The sequence below is a fragment of the Protopterus annectens genome, chromosome 7.part0 (genome assembly GCF_019279795.1).
Source record: "Protopterus annectens isolate FY-2018-M chromosome 7.part0, PAN1.0, whole genome shotgun sequence".
NCBI lineage: Eukaryota > Metazoa > Chordata > Ceratodontiformes > Protopteridae > Protopterus > Protopterus annectens.
Genome location: NC_056739.1, coordinates 1,437,420,210 through 1,437,444,939, shown reverse-complemented (window position 1 = coordinate 1,437,444,939; position 24,730 = coordinate 1,437,420,210).

The following is a 24,730-nucleotide window of genomic DNA, read 5'->3' as shown; positions in this document are numbered from 1 at the left end:
AAGGATCCTATCTCCTCCAGACAGATTCCTGGACAACCACAAACAGAAGTAACAGAACACCAGATCATTATAAATATGACAGACTACCATCTTAGAGCCTGCTAAAGGATACCCACTATGTCCCAAGATGATTATACTAGATGGCTGAAAGTCCTCAAAGAATTTCCAGTCAACAAGAACTACATTATATTGGGAGAATTTAATTAGCATTCAATTACCTCAATCACTTAAACCATCAATGCAATATGTTGGTCTCTCCTTCTCAGTTATATCGGACCATAAGCTTATGATATTTGTTTTCAAGATCTCCATAGCCTCTGAGAACAGCACCTATGAATTTAAAGCCATGGGTAAACATAAATTATTCAGCCAAATCTCACATAATTATACGATGAAATCTAAAAATTCATAGCATCAACTCAGATTCTGAAGTAACAATTTAATAAAATAGTTCTTCACCTACATAGGCTAATGCAAATAATTAGCAATCCCAATCAGAGTAAAATACAACAGGAAGTTCAAAATTAAGACACCTTGTTATGTAGAAGCATAAACAAACTTTACAACAGCAGATAAAGACCCCATAAATTATATGGCAGACCCAAAGCTTCTCACAACAAAGGACAGTATAAAACAATATATCAGGAAAGTGAAAACTGTTACTTACTAGCAAAGCAGCCTGGGAACCTAATTGATTCTGAAGGTTAAGTATAACAACATTTTTTTAAGCTACATGAAGAAAATAAGAGACATTTCCAAATAATGCTCAGGCTGTTTCCTAAATGGGACAAACCAGTTTAAGTCAAAACATATCTCCAGCATGCTAGCAAACAACTTTAGTGCAAACATCACCCCCAATACATATATGCAAGCTTCTCATATCACAAAGCCCTTTACAGATCGTATTATAACCAAGGAACAGTTCTCATTTTTAAACATCTTTATTGAATTATCACTTATGACGTAGGCACATTTACATTTATAACAAAGTAATCAAGCAGTACTAACAAATTAATGTTAACAAACATTATACTTCATACATAGGTTCATAGGTTCATAGGTTCATACTAGGCTATCTGCCCAAGGGCATTTACAAGCCTAGCCCATAGTTTTGTGGCTTACGCCACCCCTTTAGTATGGGGAACTATACCCATTATTTTGCTGTGCCTCTGTCGAGCAGTGACACTGAGGTAATCCCTGGGGTATATCTGCGATCTCCCATCCATTGGTCAAGATTTCTCTTGAACAAGGCCAGTGAGGTGCTCTGCCTCACATATACCGGGATTTTATTCCACAGCATAGGGAGTCTTTGGGTGATGAATCTATCCCTCCAGCACGTCCTATTAATAGCCGTGTCGAGGTTTAAGTCTCCCACCCTTGTGGCTCTGACAGATCTAGATTTTTTGAGGTGAAGCATATTCATCAAATCTGGGTTTGACATGGCCTTGTATGTTAGGCAAAGGTCACCTCTGAGCAAGCGGTAAGCGACTGAATAGAGCTGGAGCTCTTTCAGTCGGGCAGCATAGGACAGATGTTTGAGACCCTTTATCCTTTTGGTGAGGAACTTTTGTGGCCTCTCCAGCTGCTGCATGTGTCGGGTCAGATACATTCCGAATGGGGCATTGTACTCAATCATTGGTCTGATGAGTGATGAGTATAGGGAGACTATGACCTCCCTTGATCTAGATGAGAATCCCTTCATGATAAGGTGGGCAATGTAGAAGGTCTTCCTAACTACTTTAGCTACATGGGTGTCGAATGACAGACTACTATCAACCTGGGTCCCCAGGTCCCTGATAACTTCTTCTGTGCTCAGTGGATTGCCACCTATTTGGTAGCTAGGGGTAACCTTGTTTTTCCCGAAGGGTATGACTATGCATTTTTTGGCATTCAACTTTAGGCCATGGCTCTGGCACCAGATATCCATTTCTGTGAGACCCTTCTGAAGGATATCTGTGTCAGATGTGTTTTCTACTATGGTGCCCAGTTTGCAGTCATCTGCAAACTTTGTCAGCCATAACCCTCCTGTGTTTGCTTGTACTTTGGAAAAGTAGATGCCAAACAAGAGTGGGCCCAGGACTGAGCCCTGTGGTACACCACTTGTGACAGGCTTTGAGTTTGACATGGCGCCAGCAACTCTGACCCTGTGGGTTCTGTCACTCAGCCAGTTTGCAACCCATCTTGTGATGTATGGGTTAACATTTAAGCTGATGAGTTTTTCAATGATACCCGAGTGGGGTATTGTATCGAAGGCCTTCGGCAGATCGAGGTAGGCTGTATGGACTGCCTTTCCCTCATCAATGGCTTTGGTGACTGTTTCGAAAAAGTCAACCAAGTTTAGAAGGCATGATCTGCCTTTGACAAAGCCAAACTGGGATGGATCCAAAGTCTGCAAATTCCCTATGTCTTTATTTATGAGGTCCATTATGATCCTCTCCATGGCTTTGCAGATAAGGCTTGTCAAGCTAATGGGCCAGTAATTTCCAGGGTTGGTGGAGGCACCGCCTTTGTGAAGTGGGACCACAGTTGCAGTGCGCCACTCCCTGGGTACGTATCCAGAGGTAAGACTATGATTAAACAGCTGTCCTAGCTGTGGGTTTAATTCCTCGTTGAGTTCGTGGAGCACACAGCCGGGGACACCATCAGGTCCCATGGATGCTGTGTTTTTGCTTTGAGAGAGCAGTTCTCACTTGGGCGTTGGAGATGTTTAGGGGCCTGCAATCCCTTGGTATAGTTATCTCTCCTTTTGGGAGAAGTTTGCACTGAACCTGTCAGCCAGTATGTTGGCAATATCTGTAGGATCAGTAATCTTCACATCATTTTGAACTAGTTCTGAGCATATCTGGGAGTTTCCTCCCAGGTTTCTAACATAGCTAAAGAAGGCCTTATGATTGTCTTTTGAGTCTTTAGCTATTTTTCTCTCAAAATTTGCTTTGGATGATTTTATGAGAGCTCTTAGTTTTTTACTTATAGTGATCAAGGGTGTCTTACCTTTTAAGGATTTTGCTCTATCTTGTAGTAGCTTCCTCCTTTTGTTGTAGAGTTTGTTTATGGCTGGGGTCCACCAGACTGGACGCTTGCCTTTGGTACAAAGAGTCTTTGTTTTGCTTGGGATTGCCTTATCCATGCAGTCCTGCAGGTGCTGGTAGAAGGCATTTGTAAGTGATTCAGCGGCTTGAGTACTGTTTTCTGCCGGCTCGGGGGCCTTAAAGGAGACCACACTAGTCTTTAGAAGTGTGAAGTCAGCTTTCGAGAAGTTCTTTACTGTGGTCTTTTTTATTTCAGGTGGGGTGGGATGAGGACCTCCAGCGAGATTAGTTTGTGATCTGATCTCACCAGTGAGGGGTATACTTCCGGTGTTGAACATTGTGCTCCCATGTTCGTGATGATGAGATCAAGTATGTTTTCTCCTCTTGTGGGGATGGTGACTAGTTGTTCCATGGCAGTTGAGTTTATGAATTCCAGGAACTTTTGGGCTAGGGTGTTTGGGCTTGAGTAGTGTTCCCAGTCTATATTAGGGTAATTGAAGTCACCTAGTATGATGGTGTTTGGTGATACATTTATCCCCTCTAGTGTTTTCAGGATGGCCATGTGAGGTTCCTGAGTTTGTGAGGGTGGCCTGTAACATGCTACAATTTGCAGAGCAGTGTTGCCTATGGTTAATTGCACCTGGATGGTCTCCGATGCATCGTGCGTTGCCACCAGTCTTGAGGTGTGGGTGTCCTTGATGAATATGGATACCCCCCTCTGTTGCTATACATCATATAACCTAAGCAACAATATATACATTATTCAATTCCTGCCCTCTATTTTAAACAAGAAATATCTCTATTGCATTATCATTTACGACATAAGGAATCATACATTTGTATAAATGAAAACAAACTGCATCAACAATCCTAGTTGCAAGCATTTTACATCACACACCATACAGACACACTCCCAACTTCAAACATTATACAAATATACTATACAAAATATAAGGGGAAAAGCACAAAATAAGCAATTTATTGATGACCCAAACAAGTTTTATATAGAATTGGGAAATAAGGTAAAAGGAATTGAAAGACCGCTAAAAAAGAGGAAGTAGATACATTTTGGAGAAGTATCTATGAAGATCATGTGGAACATAACAAAGACGCTAAATGGATAGAAGAAGTAAAAGAAAGAATAAGAAGTTTAAAGGTACAGGATATGAAATGGGATGAAATAACAGCCAGAGAGATTGAAACTAATTTGAGAAAAGCCTCTAACTGGAAACCCCAGACCCAGATGCAGTACATAATGTTTGGCTTAAAGTATTAACTTCTCTGCACGAGGATGTAGCCATGAGTAAGAACTATTTATATGCGCACTGCGGTAGCGTTGTCAGCTCACAGTAAGACGCTGTCCTGTTCAGTTTTAAGCTAAAGTGTTTTCTGTGTGGAGACATGCATGAATGGGCGTACCTTCGTTGAAGGTTGTGCGTCAGGCCTGGCAAGTCGGTACGTAAAAAATCTACTGCCAATCATTAGCGGACTGGAGTTCCACTGTGGCGACCCCTAACCGGGAAAAGCCAAAAGATGTAACAACAACAACAACCCCGAACACACACCACACTGGTTAACAACAGGAAAAACAATGTTCTTACTTAAGAGTGAACCTGCCAGCTACCCTAAAAATTCTAGAAGAATAACTTGTCTTCCAATGACGTATAAACTATACACGGGGACTGAGTCAACAGAGTTTATAGTCATTTAGAAGAAAACTCAGTTATGGCAGTAGAACAAAAGGACAATAAAAGCAAGTCATATGGAACAAAGAATCATTTGTTGTTAAACAAAGTTATAGTAAAGAACTGTAATAAGGGGAAGAATCTAAGTATGGCATGGATTGACTACAAAAAAGCACTTGATAGTATCCCACATTCATGGATAAAAGAGTGTTTAAAAATGTATAAGATACACCCTACACTGATTGACTACATTACAGTAACCATGAAACAGTGGCAGACAACTTTGTAATTAAGCCATGATAAAGGACAGATTATTATCCCAGGGATAAAAATTCAAAGGGGGATATTCCAGGGTGACTCTTTGTCACCGTTGCAATTCTGCCTTGCCATTAATCCATTAAGCTGTTTACTTAACAGTTTAGGCCATGGCTACAATTTGGGTCCTAGAAAACAACAAAGTCTAATGACTTCTCATCTTCTCTTTGTCGGTGATTTAAAACTGTATAGCTCATCAGATGAGGAACTGAAAGCACAGCTGCAGGTTGCCAAAACTTTTTCAGATGATATTGGAATGTCATTTGGTCTTGATAAATGTGCAAAAGCAACCTTTAAAAAAGGAAAAACTGCAGCACCAGGTAAACATCAATTTGGGACAAGAGTGTGATATAAAAGAACTTGAGCAAGAAGGAGTGTATAAATACTTGGGAATTGATGAAGGATCAGAAATAAAACATGGACAAATGTGAATAAAATTCAGTAAGGAGTACTTTAGAAGACTTAAATTAATCCTGAAAACAGCATTGACATATAGGAACATGATCCAAGCTATAAATCAGTTTGCTCTTCCTGTCCTAACTTATAGTTTTGGAGTGATTGACTGGTCCCAAAAAGTGTAGGATAGACTGGATATTAAAACAAGAAGGATGCTTCATGCTTACCAAATGTTTTATAAAAATCAGTGCACGCCAAGATTACATATTACCCATTTCAAAGGAGGGATGGGCTTGCTTGAAATTGATTACATGTATAGATCTGCAATCGTGGGACATCACACATATTTACTGACCTCACAAGATCCAAATGTAGTGAAAGTTTTGAAACATGAGGAGAATAAATCTAAGATTACATCTCTGCCTAATTTAGCAGAAGCGTATCGACATCAAGCAGGAATGGAAATCAAACCAGAAGTGGATAAAAAACAGGCAGCAACTGAATGTGCCAAAAATCAAAAGAAAGAATATAAGGTGAAGGACCAGATGAGAAGGTAAAAAATGTGGGAAAAACATAAATATAGTTCCAAGTATAGAAAACTTCTGGAAGAGCCTGATGTTGATCAAGAACAAATGCAGGAATGGTTAAGGAGAAGTGAATTCAAACCAAGAAATGAAAGGTTAATATTGGTAGCCCAAGACAGTGGGCTACATACACACTGATTTACAAAGTCCATTGAACATGTGGGAGAAACAAACATATGTAGGTTTTTTAAACCAAATTGGAAACAGTCACACACCTTGTTGCTGGTTGCGAAGCATTTGTGGCAGAGAAACTTTATACTGAAAGGCATAATAATGTGGCGAGACTGTTACACTGGAGATTGTGCAAACATTATGGTATCTAAGTGGCTGAAAAACACTGAAAACATGAGCCACAAAGAATCATAGAAAATTATGAAGTTTATATCACATAGGATCACCCAATACCAACAGTGCAAAAGATAGATGCTAGAGAACCAGATATAGTGGTCCAAGAAAAGAAGACAAAAGTAGCATTGATCATTGAAATCACCACACCCAGTGACTACAGCGTCTTGTGTACAGAGAGACACAAAGTCATAAAATACCTTGATCTGCAGCCAGAAATGAGAGCCATGTGGAAGAAAGATACCCAGACAGTTCCAATAGTAGTAGTAGGAGCAACAGGGTCTTATAAAAAAGAATTTACAATCGTATTTAGATACGTTACCAATTCATGTAACACCATAGGAATTGCAGAAGGAGACATTGCTGGGCACATTGCGGGTGCTGCGAAGAACATTCTTGGCTGACATCAAAGAGTGAAACAATACTAATTTCATGAACTTTAATCGTACTTTGACTTAGGAATGGGGTCCATTCCCGTCATGGTATTAGAAACCCAAAAGACCTGCAGAAATTAAAAACTGCAAACATTATACATCATTACCCAGTCATTTTCAGTCAAACATTGTATAGTTTATTTAAGTCCTGCCTTCTTTTAAACTTCATTCTTCTCCTATATGTATTGTTCCCACAATTCCCATTTTTCCAATGTAGTTTGCCTCTACCCTTTTATAAACATCTCAATTCCAGTTGTTTTATCTCTGTTAGTATATTCACTACTTCTAATATAGATGGTTTAGATTTTGATTTCCATTTTCTAGTAATTGTTTTTTTGTCAGCCATGATAATTGGACACAGCAAGGCCTTTCCATGTCTAGGCAATTCTGATTCTTTATCACAGCTCAGAAAAGTCATCTCCCTCACCACACCAATCCACCCACCCAACATCTCTGACAGTGCATCCCACGGGGAATCCTTAAAGTCTGCCAACCCACTGCACACTCACAAAATATGTTCCCAAGTACCTCTTCCTTCCCCGTCATGCCCCCAACATTTACTGTCTACCTGAGGAAAAATTCTCTGGAGTCTACTTGGGGTATAAACATATTTATGCAAACATTTCCAAGCCATCCTTGATAGGGAAGGCAATCTTTAACCTGCAGTCCAAATAAATTCTTGTTCTCTTCCCATTCTATTACCTTTCCCCTCTCTAGTCATTTGCTCCCAATACCTTGGTTCATTTGCCATTTTTCTCCAATAAATCCCACTCCCCTCGTGCCTATTATTTATATCTCTAATTGCAGTCATCCCTATCGACAACATCTCCTTTCTCCTTTCCTGTGTTGGCTTAGTTCTTAGAATACTTTCTGCTACTTTATGCATATAATATTCTGTATGATATTGTTATTCTCCTTAAAGGCATATATCTAAAATCCCAGTCTCTCCTTGTTTCTTGAGCTTCCTCCCTGTTTCAGCATCATCCCTTTCCACTTAGAATTATAGTTTTCTGCTTGTGTTATGTATAGGAGTCTTAACTGTGTATCTCTGAAATATCCCTTCAAATTGAGTAATCCCAGTCCACCCTGTACTTCTGGAAAGATCAGCTTATCCCACTTGACTCTTGTCATCTTCCCCTCCCTGATAACGTCTTTCAGCTCTTTATTTATTGCTATCCACAACTTCTTCTCTGGTTGATGAAAATGCCTGACCTGTGTATAAGCCTAACGGGGCTAAAATCATTTTGACTTCTTGTATCTTACTATCCATATCCATATAACAAAGCTTCCATTTTCTCAGTTTTTGTAGAATCTTCTGTTTAGTCTCTTCCCACATATCTTTAGCTGCCACACCAGAATCATTTTTAAGTTATACTCCTAAATATTTAATTTTATTATGTCCCCATAAATATGGATATTGCTGAACCAAATTGTGTCTGGGTGCATACTTTACTGCTATTGCCTTTGTTTTAGCTTCATTAATTTTGTAGCCTGAAAGATTTGAAACTGTCTCAAAATGTTCCACAACACTGTAATGCCTCTTTCTGTTTTTTTTTTCAGGTAATATCATTACAAACAGAGACAGCTTTTCTTAACTGCCATACCAATTATATCCTTGAATTTCTGAGTCCCTTATTTTCTTTGCCAGTGATTCTAAATAAAATGCAAATAACAAAGGGGAAAGAGGACAGCTGCCTGGTTCCACTGCTCAAGAAGAAATTATCAGAGATGACCCCACCCACTTTAATGTTTGCCTCTGATCTCTCATATATACTCCTAATCAACCTTATAATTTTTTCAGGAAATGCAAATGTTTCCATTGCCCTGCTCATAAAGTCCCAGCTTACTCTCTTGAAATGCTTCTCATTGTGCTAAAAAATAACAAAAATACTTCTTAAATAGGGCCTGAGAGCATATCTAGATATCTAATAAACAATACCAAACATGCCTTCATGCAAACCTCTACTCAAACGACTTAGCCCAAACTTAGCCACAGAATTATTTCCCGGACAAGAGAGACCCTAGCATGGACCCCAATAATTATTGACCCATCAGCATTAGGAGCTTGATATGCAAAGCTATGGAGTATTCTAAAGTTATCTCATCAATTAAGATATCAAAAAATCTCATAACTGCACTAGATCCTCAACAACTTAGCTTCCTCAAAGGAAGATTCTGCCTATTAATTCTTGTTAACTTCATCAAGGGGGTCAAATATGCTATTAACATTGATGATGCTGTTACCACAGAAAACCTTGACCTAGGTAAACACAATACCAAATGCTTGCATTGTAAGTAGGCTAAATAATTTAAAAACAGATAGATTCCTATGTAGTAAGATAGATGGCAAACTGGCTAAAAGATGGAATCCACCTAGTTTTGTGATCTATGTCTTATCTGGAAGTATGAAGGTAATCAGCAGAGTCCCCATGGGTCTGTACTGAGACCATTCCTTTTCGGCATTTACTTTTCTGATTTCTAGACTGAAAACAAGACCTCTGGTTAACTAAGTTTGCAGATCACCACAAACTAGTCGCTGTTGTCAAAATTCCCTTTGATAGCTTCTGAAAGAACTTATCCAGGTTAATACCAAATGCACAGAAACAGGCTCAAGTTAAACACAAAAAAATGTGTGGTATCATTTCATTTAGCAAATAACTCCTACTCTTAACATATAGCATCAACAATACACCACTACAAAAGTAATACAGTCTGTGACCTCAATACCTAAGCTGACAGCTTCCTGTCTTTTAATGATCATGTTGCAAATACAGTCTTACTTAGCACAACTAATAGCCAAATGTATATCATTGAGATATAAAGATGTCATCATTCTCTTATAAATTTAGCACTGATTAGACTAATTATAGACAACAACCCGCTTTCGGATTACCTTTTCCAGCATGTCATATAACTAGAACAGTCCTGGAGGTTCCTAACTAAAAGGTTTTTCGTTTTGTAACATTGAGCTGCCAAGAGGCAAGAAGCTCTATCCCTCTACTACTCCCGGGGTGATCTGTGTCTCATCTACTGTGCAATTATGACCCTATTGTCAACAGAACAAGGGACATAAATATTTAAGAGCAGATAAATAAGGGAGAGAGAGAGAGAGAGAGAGAGAGAGAAATTCAGTGCATAGGGCCTATCCAGTATCTGCAATAAGCTACCTTGTCTGGTTAAGCAATGCAAAGCATTATTCTCCTTTACAGAGAGCCTGAATGACTGCAAGGGTATCCTCTTAAGTATCACAGACTGTCTAGCCTAGCCCTTGGTGTGGAAGAGGGTGCAGCCTGAAGATGGGGAATGGGAAGGCATTTGTGGTAGTGAGACTATGAATCCAATAAACTGTATAAAATACTTCCATTTTAATTGAGCTGCAAGTGTTTCTTTAGCTTTCCTACTTAGTTCAGGTAATTTGTAAGAGTTTTCAAGATCTACCACCATAGGTATGAGCCCCCTGCTGTCACAGAACGTAATAGTTCTGAGGATGATGGTGGTGGCAGTCAAATTAAAGCATGATCAGGGGCCATTGTGTCTGTAGTAGACATGGGCAATGTAATGACCACATCTCCTTCCTACTCCATGGACAAAATTACTTTGACTTGTAATCTACCACATGGGAACATAATTCCATCCATGAATAGGAAAATGGAGACACATCTACCCTGTTCCCCAAGGTGTGGGCTCACTTTCAGCAGCAAAGGCCCCTTTGTTTGCTCCCAGCTCCATTATATGAGTTGTAGATGTTTGGAGACAACATCTTGTTGGCCAAACCAGCCGGTGGGTATAACCCACCTCCTGAGCTGAGTATCTTCATGGCTACTACCCAACACCGGTGCAGAGCCATGACCATGGCATATATCTACATAACCATAGCTGAGCTTATAGGGGTAGTCCATAGTCTATGTGAAGACTTGAGGAAGTGTATGGGCCATATGTGCAAATTCAAGGGCATATGGGATCTGGTAATTGCACAGAGCAGGTACCCATGTACAATCTGCCCATCATGGCCAGTGCAATTCCTGTCACAAGTTTTTCTCCTCTTCCACTTGGAAGGCTCTGCATGGAGTCACTGTCTTCACACCAACATCCAGTGTTGATGGCACTACAGGGTGACATGGATGTGCATGCAAATAAGGTATTCATGCAGAGATGACTTGTATCCTCTATTCATGGTAATAGAGCACTCCTAGGAGTTGGTATCTCTGTGAATAGTGGCATGCATGATTGGTGCATGCAACTCATGTATGTGCCATTGTCCTATGCAGGAGACACCAGTGCAGTACTATATCATCTGTTTGAGCTGTCTCTGGTGACACACACACATGCACATACCACAGATGTCTGCAGTGCTTTCCATCACACAATCACATGATATTAGAGACACAACTCAGTCACTTAACAATCAACCCAGCTCCACAGTCTCTTCTACACACACACACACACACACACACACACACACACACACACACACACACACACACACACACACCAAAACAGAGCAGTAATCACACCCTCCTACACACACATGCACACACTCTGCCTAGTGTTGCAACAAGTCACAGTGTCCCTCCAAACCTATGCATATGATGATAACTGTGCCTTGCCCTCAGTACTTTGTTACCTGAATAACACGTCTGATGCACAGTGTGATAAGTCTAGTCATAGCATAGTTTTACATGCATCATTTTTTATTTTGTATATACAATTGATTCTTGCCCATAATTATGAGCCAGCTGATGCCTTCTAACCAGTGCCATGGCATACTTTGCCCAGCTCCATCTTGGCATCATCATTATAATGTCCTGTGGAAAGTAATCCAGTACAAACCATTAGTATAATTCACGTGTGCTAAACATGGGAGCCACTTGTAGTCTGCAGCCACACTGTACATTATTATGTCCATTGCATTACAGACCATGTGATAATTGATGACATGGAACAACATTTGTTGATACATCATTATTCCTGCTCCCCAGCGCAGGCCTTTATTCTAATGTGGGTGCTGTCTATAACCACAAGTGACTCAGGGAAATGGACTATGTCATAAATTGCCCACATGGCATTACCAGTATCACCTGCAGAAAGTGGAAATCACATGTGCTCCCCTGCATACTGCAGCATGATGTCAAGGAACTGCTATAGTATCAGTGAGACAAATGCCTGTGGTGTAACTTTTATCTCTCCTGTTAGCCCTGAAAAGGTCCCTATAGCTAATATTCTGAAATATTCACACATACCTTGATGTCCTTAGAAATAGGTATGCCACACATTTCATGGGTCTGCATATGAGGACAACACAGCTGTATCAGCTCCTACATGCTCCCTTTGTCCATGTAGAAGTGGTTCACTATTTCTTTGTCATGGAGAGCTTAGCAGATTAGGTGCAGATAGATGACTCAGTGTTGCTGAGGGAGATGACATACAAGACTTCATCTACTAGCAGCAATATCATCTTGTTTATAATATGGATTAATATGGTTGCTAGCATGTACATGCTTTCACAGTTTGTCTCATATAACTCCAAACTTAAGCTGTGTTTAGCAACTCTGGTGATAATGCCTCTCTGCACAAATGCATACATTTCTGAAACAATTTGCCATATTGTTCACCCTCGCTTTCATCTGGTGTTGCCCTTATTTTAATATAGCTGTTGCTTTCTATGTCATTATACCACCATTCTATGTTATGCAGGGTATGGGATTTCTTAGCCTTTTCCCACTCACACACAGCATAGTGTGTCTGTATATTAAGTCCACATGGTATTTGGTCCCACCTTACACCAAACCAGCTACCACAACACAAAAACTATTTCTGATCTCCAAGGAATATACTTACAAATACTAATAAAGTTAATAAATATTGATAATTTCTAGCCATTGTTTATCTGCCAATCTTAGGAAAGCATATTATGTTGCACATCAGATTCTAATAAGAATGTTTAATCACCCTGAGGAAGTCATTTCACCACTTCATCTGTCACAGAACTGACCCATTATTGAATTCCTTTTGTCTGTAAATTTCAAATAAGCCACCTGAAAAAAATCTTCGAAGGCACAATTATTCTTTATTACAGAAATCACATGATTGGAAAACTTAGCTATTTTGAAAGACTTCAGGAATGATTATCCTATTCTGCTTCTTTCAAGTTACTTGGATACGACCTACCCCATTCTGTAACACAATGCTTAATAAATTTCTATTTTAAAGTCTTTGCCTGGAACACTCTGTGTGGAAAATATATACCAGTAATGTGTGCTTGATTTTAAAATAAGTATATCTGTATATCTGTCTATATATATATATATATATATATATATATATATATATATATATATATATATATATAGATAGATAGATATAGATATAGATATATATGTGTGTGTGTGTGTGTGTGTGTGTGTGTGTGTGTGTGTGTGTGTGTGTGTGTGTGTATGGGTCTACTGTGACCCATCAAAAGTTCACTTGTCTGAATTGCAAGTAAACAAATCCAGTTCAGCAAAAGTGCATTTAAGCAAAGATGCACTTTTGCAAATTACACTTTACAGATGCACAAAACCACACATAAAACACATTACAAACTCCCCCCCCCCCCACATCCCTGCTACTTAGATATACCAACTCCGAGATCACACTACAGTGGGGAAAAGGGTATATTCCCTTACCTCCACTTTATTGTGCTTGCTGCTATATATATGATAAAAATATTGCACAGTACCTTCTAAGATTATATAATTAGTCCATTATAGTAATAAAAATATAGTTATTAATTTCTTTCAAAAATGACTTTAGTATAGAGAGATAAATAAAAGGATAGATTGAAAGATAATTATGCAGCGAGACAGATACAATGCAGTGCAATCTTAGTATGAATGTGCTGTCCACTATGTTTTACTATATGCAATCCGCAAAAACGTAATTATTTTCTAAACCACTTTAAGGCATTGCAACATTGTGAATGCGCAGATATGCACAGTAAATCCACAATATAAATTACAAATGTACATATCCAGAAGTTTATCAGTTTCTGTTGGGATATCATAGATTAAATATCATAGATATAATCTCTCTATATCTCCATCATGCAGGCATTCTGCTCTGTACCATACAGCTTTGCATACTCTGATTTATTGTGTAAGATGCCATGCATATATAATGCAACCAATTTGCATTGCATATTACAGGATCACATTATGTTACAGCAGGACTAGTAATTAATTTGGACAGACAGCTGTATGGGTTTGACTGTAACTTGCTTTATGTAGCTGGATCCATACTCTGGTAAGGTGCATGTAGCTCTCTGTCTCCAGTTTGACATGCAGGTATTCCCTGCTTTCTGTAAGATATGGGAGCTATTATGCCATGGCAGCAGGCCTACGCAGTGCTGCCCTTACATTTTTAGAATCAGCCCCAGTTGTTATGACCATCCTGACAGTAAGGTTATGAACTTTAATTAACACAAACCTTTTCACAAAAAGATTCATTCAAATTTGTCTCTCATTAAAATATAATAGATCTTATCACATTCTTTGTGACACATGCAAAAAATATATATTATCTCTCCAGCTATGATTTTTCTTTGTTATGCCATTATTATTAAGGACTGACAAAAAGTCATATCTCATGAATATATTGTAATTTTTTTCTTCCATACTTTGAAATATCGGTTTAAGTACAGCTTCATTGTTTTGCATGTCATACATTTCTATAAATGAGTGCACAAGTTCAACTTCATGTTCACTTAAAGGTATTTCATCACTGTATATCTAGAGTTTAGTATGTAAATAATCATATTTACATATTTTAAGGGAAAACTTGCAAGCACGTGACCACTTTCTTTAAGGCATATGGATTTGCCTCACACTGTACTGTGCAGTCGTGGTTGAGTTAATGCATGTCTTCATCATCAAAAACCTTAGCAACTTGACTTCTTATTAAAAAATTTTGCTAGATGTAACTTATGATATAATTTATGGCAATATAACAACTAATTTGGGAATATTTATATTTTATATTTCTGAAATGGTAATTCTGTGGTTTAAGCAAGAGCTGCTGTAATTAAATCTCTTACGGAAGATTATTGTACTGAGAATCTACAATCTCACATTTTACAAATGGAGCAGCTTTTAATTAAAATGTTTGAAAGTTCATATATAGAAACATCATAGTTCAAACACAATCATTGTACCTTTAATATTAATGAAAACATAAAAGACTTCAACAAAATTAACTGTGATACAGTTTTACTACAGTTAATTAAATTGTTTGAATTATTGAATAAAATAATACATGTACAACATATACGAATGAACTCATTTTTTTCAAGAATGTGATAGATTCCAATCAAAAAACACAAAAGCATTTAAAAAAAAGCAAGCAGAACCACTTTCTCTCACTAGAAAGGGCACTTATTTGAACAGATATACAAGAAATGAAACTTCTGATTGTTGACTACTGCATACAAATTGACTACTTTTCCCAATATATCACATATGTGTCTACAGATCAATGTCCTAGCAATTAACAGTAACATTCAGTTGAATGATCTATAGCATCATTATACTTATTATATACAATTTGCATTGTTGTGAAATCATATCAGTTACAGCTGAGTATTAAATCAGAAGACAATCCATAACAAACATTAACACAGAAGACAGTCTTATTATTTAGTTTTCTAAGCAAGTGATTTTATGAAAATTAAATGTTTGATGTTCCTGGAGAAGCGGTTTTCTTTTCAGTTTTCAAAATGCAATGTATTAATTTACCATGTAATAGAAATTCATTGGTGCATGAGAAATGAAACATGGCTTTAATGTTGCTGACATTGTAAGTTCTAAGTTTGCCAATTAAAAGCTTATCTCAATCATTATCTAAACATATGAGTGTGGTTAAATCCTGATATCCGAGAAGTAAACTCACAAACTATTGACATCCAAACATATTTTAATGTTGTTAAATGTATGTAACTGGAAGAAATGGATTTATAGCATAGAAAAAAGGGTTTGTAAGACAGATAATTATGACTGGGTGGCTGACCATAACTTGCTGACTATGTGTTAGAGACAAGAATTCCAAGAAATTCAACACTCTACACTCCAGATAACTAATGATGGTATGATACTTTAACTACATACTAAATCCGGTTTACTATTGAAATGTCGAACAGCACTACATCGACTGTACTATAGTCAAACATGGAAGTTCGAAAATAGTAATGTCGACGTCAAAAAATCAATCTAGGAATGGTTTTAACATGGGTCGAGGTAGGTGTTCAGTATTATTCAGAACTACAAACATCTCCCCTACCTCGACCCATGTTAAAACATAGTCCTAGATTGTTTTTTGTCATTGACATTACTATTTTCGAACTTCTGTGTTCGACTATAGTACAGTCGATGTAGTGCCATTCGACATTTCAATAGTAAACCACTAAATCCACCTACATGGCTCTCTGAACAAGAAGAGTAAGAGCTGAAGCAGTGCATCACTACACACCAAAGACTAAAATGCATTTCTATCCAGAAATAGTAAAATATGAAACTTGTAATGCAGCATTAAAGGCAATGGAAAGTGTTAGCCCAGACTGGAACACGTGGGATAAGGAAACTATTAAGAAATTGTATGAATCGGTAAAGGTGCAAAATGGATAACACCCAAAACATGGTTCATTGACAATACTGCAGGGACATGTACTATGTATGCAAAGTTCTAGTAAAGCATGGTATTAAGTTAAAGAGTTGGAAAAAAAAGACAGTGAGGTGGTCAGATAGTTTTTCATCAAGAGAAGTCACGGACTAGGGATGCGATGGCAGTGTTGATGGAATGTGTATGAGGGACACTGGGAATGTAAACACTAGAATTTTTAGATTTTTTCACTAATATTTGAATATTACATGACAATAATGTCATGCACACATCCAGAAATGAAATTCAATGGTAACAGTAATATCTGATTGACAGAAACCTGTATAATACAAAAGAAAGATGAATGTACTTATCTGACTTACTAAAAGCACTTCAAAAAGCTGAACTTGCCAAACTTGCCAAATGCATACCAAGAACTCTGATATCTGGAAGGTTACTTTAGTAGTCAAGGATAATTATAAACACAACAAGAAAGGCAACAACAGGAGCAGGCAGGGCATTAGAAGTCATTCTTGGAGAAAGACTTTCACTATTGCTGGTGGCCAGCATGCAAATTACAAAACAGGATACTCACTGGAGGATTATCTTTCTAAGGGCATGGGTGACCCAAAAAGAGAGACACATTTAAGAGGTGCTTTTGTAATGGAAAATAACAGGTAACACAGAGCCTGCTTTGGCTCCTGATGAACCCAGTGTTTTACAGAACACCCATGCAATATCATATGATCTGAGAGTTAAGTAGTACATGAAGTCTAGACAAAAAAAATCAGAAATTGGCAGACAAATTCAGTTAGATTGTTACATTTATTTGCCTGGATAACTGCCTCATAAGATAGAAGGTAACTTGAAATCAGTGACTCGCAATGAAGGGATGGTACAGAAAATGACAAAGAAAAATGAACAGTAAGGAAGATAAACATTCAGTTTGCTCTTCCTCTGAAAAGACTAAAAGGTGTCACCATTAAGTCAGTATGTTCCAGGGAAGGCAACAAAATGATTTGGGATCATAGATCACCTTTCTACTCAATAGTGTATCCGCCAATATCAGGATCTATGGGTTACACAGGAAGTTCATGGCCATAGGCATGCCTCTCATATGGATAATAAGCTGTAAAAACCTCTCTGATTAAAATATTTTCTGGCAATATTTAGGCTGCACTCACTCAAATGAGCTAGTTCAAGTATTCAATAATCCAAGGGAGGACAAGTTTTGCTTCATTACCTATATGACTATAAGGTGTATGTTTTGCTTCATTACCTACATGACTATGGGGTATAGGTTTAACTGTGCTCAGTATAACAGACCACCACATCATAGCTGGAAAAGGCTAAAGAAGCCACAGGTAATGGGAAAAAAAACGGCACATTATATGGATGGTTTCTTCACAGTATCAGAAGGGTATGTGCGTGTGTGTGTGTGTGTGTGTGTGTGTGTGTGTGTGTGTGTGTGTGTGTGTGTGTGTGTGTATGTATATATATATATATATATATATATATATATATATATATATATATATATATATATATATACCATCATACTATTTCCAGCACTCGTAGTGATAGTACATCCAAAACTCATGGCCAAAAAAAACGAACAGCAATTCATTTCACCCAAATTTATTGAATTCCATTTATCCTGGCTTCTGACTGCCATGATACCTGGTACTACAGACCGGTTTCGCCATATAGGCATCATCAGTGTTCACAGTACCTGGATAAACTTGCCGTACATTTATATCCACATTTAAATGCCCATTTAAAGGCACATACCCACAAATACTGTTATTACAACAATAATCAAACAGGCATATTCTAACTACTTTTACTTGCCCATACTGCATAAATTCACCCTAACATACATTATTACAACAATGACTAAACATGCATATTCTAACTACTTATACATGCCTATACTGCATAAATTCACATAACATACAAATAAATTTGCATAATCATTGAAAATTCTAATATGGAAATACTATACTATTAAATTCAGAAGCTTTCATTAAGCCCTGGTTTAAATAGGGCACCCAATTTCAAAATCCACATTTTTTTTATCCAGAATTCTATGTTTTTGTAAAATAGACAATGATTCACCCAATACTCTATCTATCCCCACATAAATAAAGTGTGTGCTTTTATGTTCCAGCTGATGTTTATATAGAGCAGCACTTCGTGTCCTTTTACAATTTATGTCACTAACATGTAGTGCTATTCTATTTTTGAAAATCCTTGACGTTTGTCCTACATAAAAAGCGCCACATCTACATATCACCATATAGACAATCCAACTTGTGTTACATGTAATTAAACTTCTAATATCAAAAACTTTAGTAGTATTGGGAGAGGTGAAAGATTTAGTCTTTGATACTATTTTACAATATGTACAATTTCCACAAAACATGCTACCTTTCATGTTTTCCCTAAATAGTTTATTATCCATAAAAGAAGACTTTTTGTGCTTATTAAGATGTTCCCCTATATTCTTTCCTCTACGATATCCAAAACTACACTGATCACCTACTATTTGGTCAAAATATGGATCATTTTTTTTAAATTGACCAATGTTTCTGTATAACCTGCTTAATTTTAAAAGTATTCGTACCATATGTAGCAATGAGGCGATTCATTACTACATATGGTACGAATACTTTTAAAATTAAACAGACTCCTCATCAAGAGCCAACCTGCAAGCCATCCTTAAAACTTTAGAACAAAAACTTGTCTTCTGATAATATAAACTTTGCATACTAGAATTGATACACACTTGGCTAATAGTCATTTAGAAGAAAACTCAATCATGGCAATAGAACAAAGAGATTAGAAAATATACTTTTTTTGCTAAATAAAACAAAAATAAGAGTATTGTATAAAGGGTAAGCATTAATGTATGGCATGGCTAGATTACAAAAACGCATTTCCCAGCATCCCACATTCATGGATAAAGGAATGCTTAAAGATGTATTATATATTACAGTGACCATGATCAAACCACTTTTTCAGTTTAGCCATGACAGAGGGAACCTTATTATGTCAGGGATAAAAATTCAAAGGGGGATGTTCCAGAGTGACTATTTGTCACTGCTGTTGTTTGGTCTTGCCCTTAACCCATTAAGCAGTTTACTTATCAGATTAGACTGTTGTTACAATTTGGCTCCCAGAAAACAACTTTGTTTTAAGATTTCTTAACTAATTTTTGTGTATGACTTGAAACTATATAGTTCATCAGATGAGGAGTTCAAAGCAGAACTACAAATGGTTAAAACGTTCTCATATGATATAAGAATGACATTTGCTCTTGATAAATGTGAAAAAGCAACCTTTAAAACAGGAAAATGCAGCACCAAGAAAATATCAGAATAGGACAATGATGCTTTATAAAGGAACTTGAGCAAGAGGGAGTGTATAAATATTTGTAAAAGAAATGAAGAATCAACCATACAATATTAAGAAATATGAATAAAGCTAAGTCAGGAATACTTCAGAGCACTAAACCTAATACTGAAAATTGCCTTGACGTCTAGGAATAAAGTCCAAGCTGTAAACCATTTGCTTTCCTATTCCAACATACAGTTTTAGGGTGATGGACTGGCCACAAAAAATATTGGATCAGTTGGACATGAAAGCAAGAAAAAAAGCTTCATGCTTATTGAAGGTTATGTAAAATGTAATGCATACCTTGATTATATAGTCTTTATTCTGAAGAAGGTATGTGCATCCTTGAAAATGACTACATCGGTCATGGGACTGCACACATATCTGCTGGCATCATCAGATCCAAACTTAGTGAGAGTTTTAAAACATGAGGAGAGTAAGTCTAAGATGACAACTTTGCTTAGTTTAGCAGAAGCAGGTGGGTGTCTGGTGTGAATGGAAATCAAACCAGAAGTAGATAAAAATCAGACAGCAACTGAATGTGCATAAAAAAGAAAGAATATAAGGAACCTAAACATGCATGAAAGAAAGAAATGTGTAAAATTTATAAATATAGTGATGAGTTCAGAGATCTCCAGTAACAACCTCATGTTGACCAAGACTTGATGCAGGAATGGTTAAGGAGAGTCGAAGTAAAAACAAAAAAGATGGATGGTTAATAATGGAGGCCCGGAAAAGTGAAATACATGCAAACTGGTTTACAAAGTCCATTGAACATGTAGAAGAAACAGACAAATACAGTTTCTTTAAAAATTGGAAACAGTTGCACATCTTGAGAGCCTGTATATTGAAAGGCGCAATAACCTGGCAAGACTGTTACATTCAGGATTGTGCAAATGTTGCAATACAGAAGTAGCTTAGAAGCAATGGAAACATGAACCACAAAGCAATATAGAAAATGATGAAGTGTACAGCACTTGGGATCACCCTTGCCAAATATTAAAAAAAATAGATGCGAGAAAAGCAGATAAAGAAATTCATGACAAAAGACAAAAGGAGTATTGATCATCAAACATGAAATATTGTATCTTACATACAGAGAAACACAATGTCATAAAATAAAATAATTTCCGAGCAGAAATGAGAGCACTGTGGAAAAAGATAACAAGACAGTTCTAATAGTAGTATCTAGGGTCTAATTAAAAGGAATTTAGAGTCATACTTAGATATGTTACCAATTCATGTAACTCTATATGAATTAAAGAAAGAGGTAATTCTGGGCACACTGTGGTGGTTAAGAAGAGTACTCTTGGCTAACATCAAAAACTGAAACAATTGTAACTTCATGAACTCTAATTGTACCCTGACTTAGGAATGGGCTCCATTCATATCATGGTATTAGAAGCCAAAAAGACTTGGAGAAACTAAACCAATTTGGCAATGTTTGCATGCATACTTTATTACTCTAGGTAAAATGGCTACAATAGATAAACATTCCAAAATAAATGTTGGAAATGCAATCATGAAATCAAAGCAATATGGTCTCACTAAGTGTAAGATTGTATTTTGTTAAATTAATATGGGGGGATTGGTTATTTTTTCAAATCACTGTAGTCTGAAAAAAATGAAAGTAGAATATAAACATTATATAATATCCCTACGGTTTTAGTTTAAAAAAGAAAGATCACTATCTGTTATGGACTATTCTAGCAATGGCAAGAAAATCATTACTAAAAACTGGATGAAGAATGACATTTCAAAATTTAAATAATTTCTCCCCTACAGAAAGTTAATGATAAGGAAACCATTATCAAGAAGAACAGAATGTGCTCTAATTCTGCATTTACTAATCCTTGATCTAAGATAATTATTTTTTTTGAATTACAGAGATAATCATTTCACCTCAGTTTACCTGTTTCTTTATTATGTCCTTTCTTTCCAAATACTTATGGAAATGTGGTTATTGACATGCAATTTAAATTTTGTGTGCAGTAATTTCTTTGTTGAGTTCTCTTTTGAAAAATGTTTTTCAAATTGGTCAATATTTGGAAGAACAATAAAACCATCAAAAAAAAAGCTTTAACAACAAAAAGGTAGCAACACTCTCCTCTACACCATAGACTGGCTCAGCTCTATATATACTAGTCTGAGATTTCTGATCTTTGGCGGTTAGGGGAGAAATTACATAATCTCAAGGTTTAGCAACTAAGTTTACACAATGTCTATGTGTGATAAAATAGGTGTCAGTGAATTGGTTCCATTTGAACTTTAATTTAATGCATCCCTCCTTGCCACTAAAAGAAAAAGAGTCTTGTGTCTCAGCAATGTCACTCTAATGCCATATTTGATACTAACATCTTCTAGCCTAAAGGTTCAGAGCAAAGGAATAACAGAAGTTGATAGTAAAAAAGAAAAGAAGGATGGTTTAGCATGTCAGAGCAACTCTGCTCCACTTTCTAAGCAAACAACTGGTTTCCTAGATGACAGAGTACAAAAATAATAATAAAAAACATAATCTAGACTACACTTTATACATAGGACTGTATACAATGTATTACATTTTGATCTCCCTACATTTGAACAACTGAAATTATTTCAATGTGCTGCATTAAAGAAATTTTTGAATATGCACATGCATATAGACACACATATGCTAAAATATGTATAAACAGAGATAGATATACACAAACACAGACAAAAAGATTCACACGTACACACACAGATGCACATACCCAGTCAGAAAAACATATGAATATGTATTCTATGCTTTGAGTTCAGATGTGAAGATAGTGCAGGGTTTACAAAGATCAATGGCACAGGTAAATAGGGGCAACATGGAGAAATATTTGAGCAGACACTACAAGGAGCACCATTAAGTGACTTTAACCATCCATAGTGAACAGAGACTGACCACTGGAGACATGAATATTTTAAACAGAACTGTCGATCTGAGGTAACAATAACTTGTGCTAGTAGCTGGACCTGAGGAGATTATTTATTTTATTTTCTGTTTGCTAACCTGGGTAGAATGATGATTCAATTGCACCATTTTCAAATTTCATCCAGGATTGTAAAACATAATCAGAACAAACATAAGAGGCCCAATTCCAAAAGACTTGCACTTGCTGTAAGTGACTTACACCAGTATAAGTCTGCCCAGTTCTGAAATACTTGCTCTCTGTGAAAGTAACTTACACCAGTGAAAGCCTGTCTTCCGGACAGGCCTTGTTCTCAGTGTAAGTGACACACTCTCGTAAGTATTTTGGAACTGGGGCAGGCTTACCCCAAGTCTTTTAGAACTGCGCCCAGTGTGTCATGCACAATTTCAAAAAACCTGGTTAAAACCTAACACCACAGATAATGAAGTGTTACCACCCGGGTACTCAGGCTGGATTGTGCTTCTAGGAAGGGGGGGTGGGGTAGCTGTTCTCTATAAATCTGTGTTAAACGTCACCATTGAAGCTATACAACCACCTCAAGTTTATAACCCAGAGATTATTGCCACCAAATTGCAACTTAATAAAAATAAATGTATTTAACATCATCTGTATGTACATTCCCCCAGGAAATAATACATCGAAACTTGAAGATACCCTTCACTGGCTATCATGTAACTACCCCCAAGAAACCATACTACTCAGAGATTTTAACATAGACTGGAACACCTGTTCCTCAGAATCCCCAACCACCCATGTTAACTTGCATGCATTTACAAAAATCATAAACACCCCTACTAGGATAGGAAAACCTAACCATAAAGAAAGCATACTTGATTGGATACTTATCAATAGTCACCCAGAATTGTACACTTCTGGGACCCACCCTGATGACTTAAGTGATCACCTTCTTACCTATATAATTAAGCATAAAGCCATCAACCTCCACCAACCCATACTCAAAATGGTTGTTCTCCTTTCAGCTTTTCCTGGTTAGGGGTTACCACAGCAGAACTCCAATCCACTAATGATTGGCATTAGATTTTTAGGGTGCCGAGGTGCCAGCTCGACGCCCAACCTTCAACGAAGGCACGCCCATTTATGCATGTCTTTCGAATGTCACTCGACCGTGGGGAGGACATGCAGGCTCCACGCAGAAGGTGCTCCAGCCAAGAATCGAACGGGAGAACCTCTTGCTGTGAGGCGACAATGCTACCGCTTGCACCACCGCAGCTAACCCATACTCAAAATAGTAAGAAACAAAAAGAACTTTAACCTTGCCAATTTCCAACAGGAACTAAACTCATTTAAATGGTCAATTCAAAAAACCTCCCCTTAGAGGAAGCAGTTGTATACTTCAGCAGCAAATTCCTTGACTCTCATACATCTGTTCGCTCAATAAGAATAAAGGCAAAAACTGTGCAATAGCTTCCCAAAGAGTCCAAATTAAAACTCACCCTTAGAAACAAATCATAGGTATTATGGCATACTACAAAAGACCCCAAAGATCACATTAAATATAGGCAATCAAGGAATGAGACTAAAAATCCATTTTTACAAGACAAAAAAACTACTACTATAGTCTACAGTAAATAAATCAAAACAACCCTCAGAAATTTTGGGCAGGTTTAAATAAACTATTACATCCTGGACAAACTTCCACCCCAACCCCTGCAGCCACCATTAATAAACCACCTGAGTAAGTCTCAGACAGTTTTAACCGATTCTTTATGGAGACAATCCAAGCCCTAGCTAGCCAACTACCTCTAAGTTCCCCTGGCCAAGAGGACACCACCCCTAGTAACCAACTCTCATTCAGATTCCAGCCAGTTGCCACTTCATTTATTCATACCTTAATCAAAAAAATTAAAATGAACTACTCTATCTGCTGATCTACTCCCTGCTGAGTATCTACAAAAATCAGCTGATGCCAATGCTTACCCCATCTCTATACTAATCAATTGTACCATAGTAGAAGCCAAA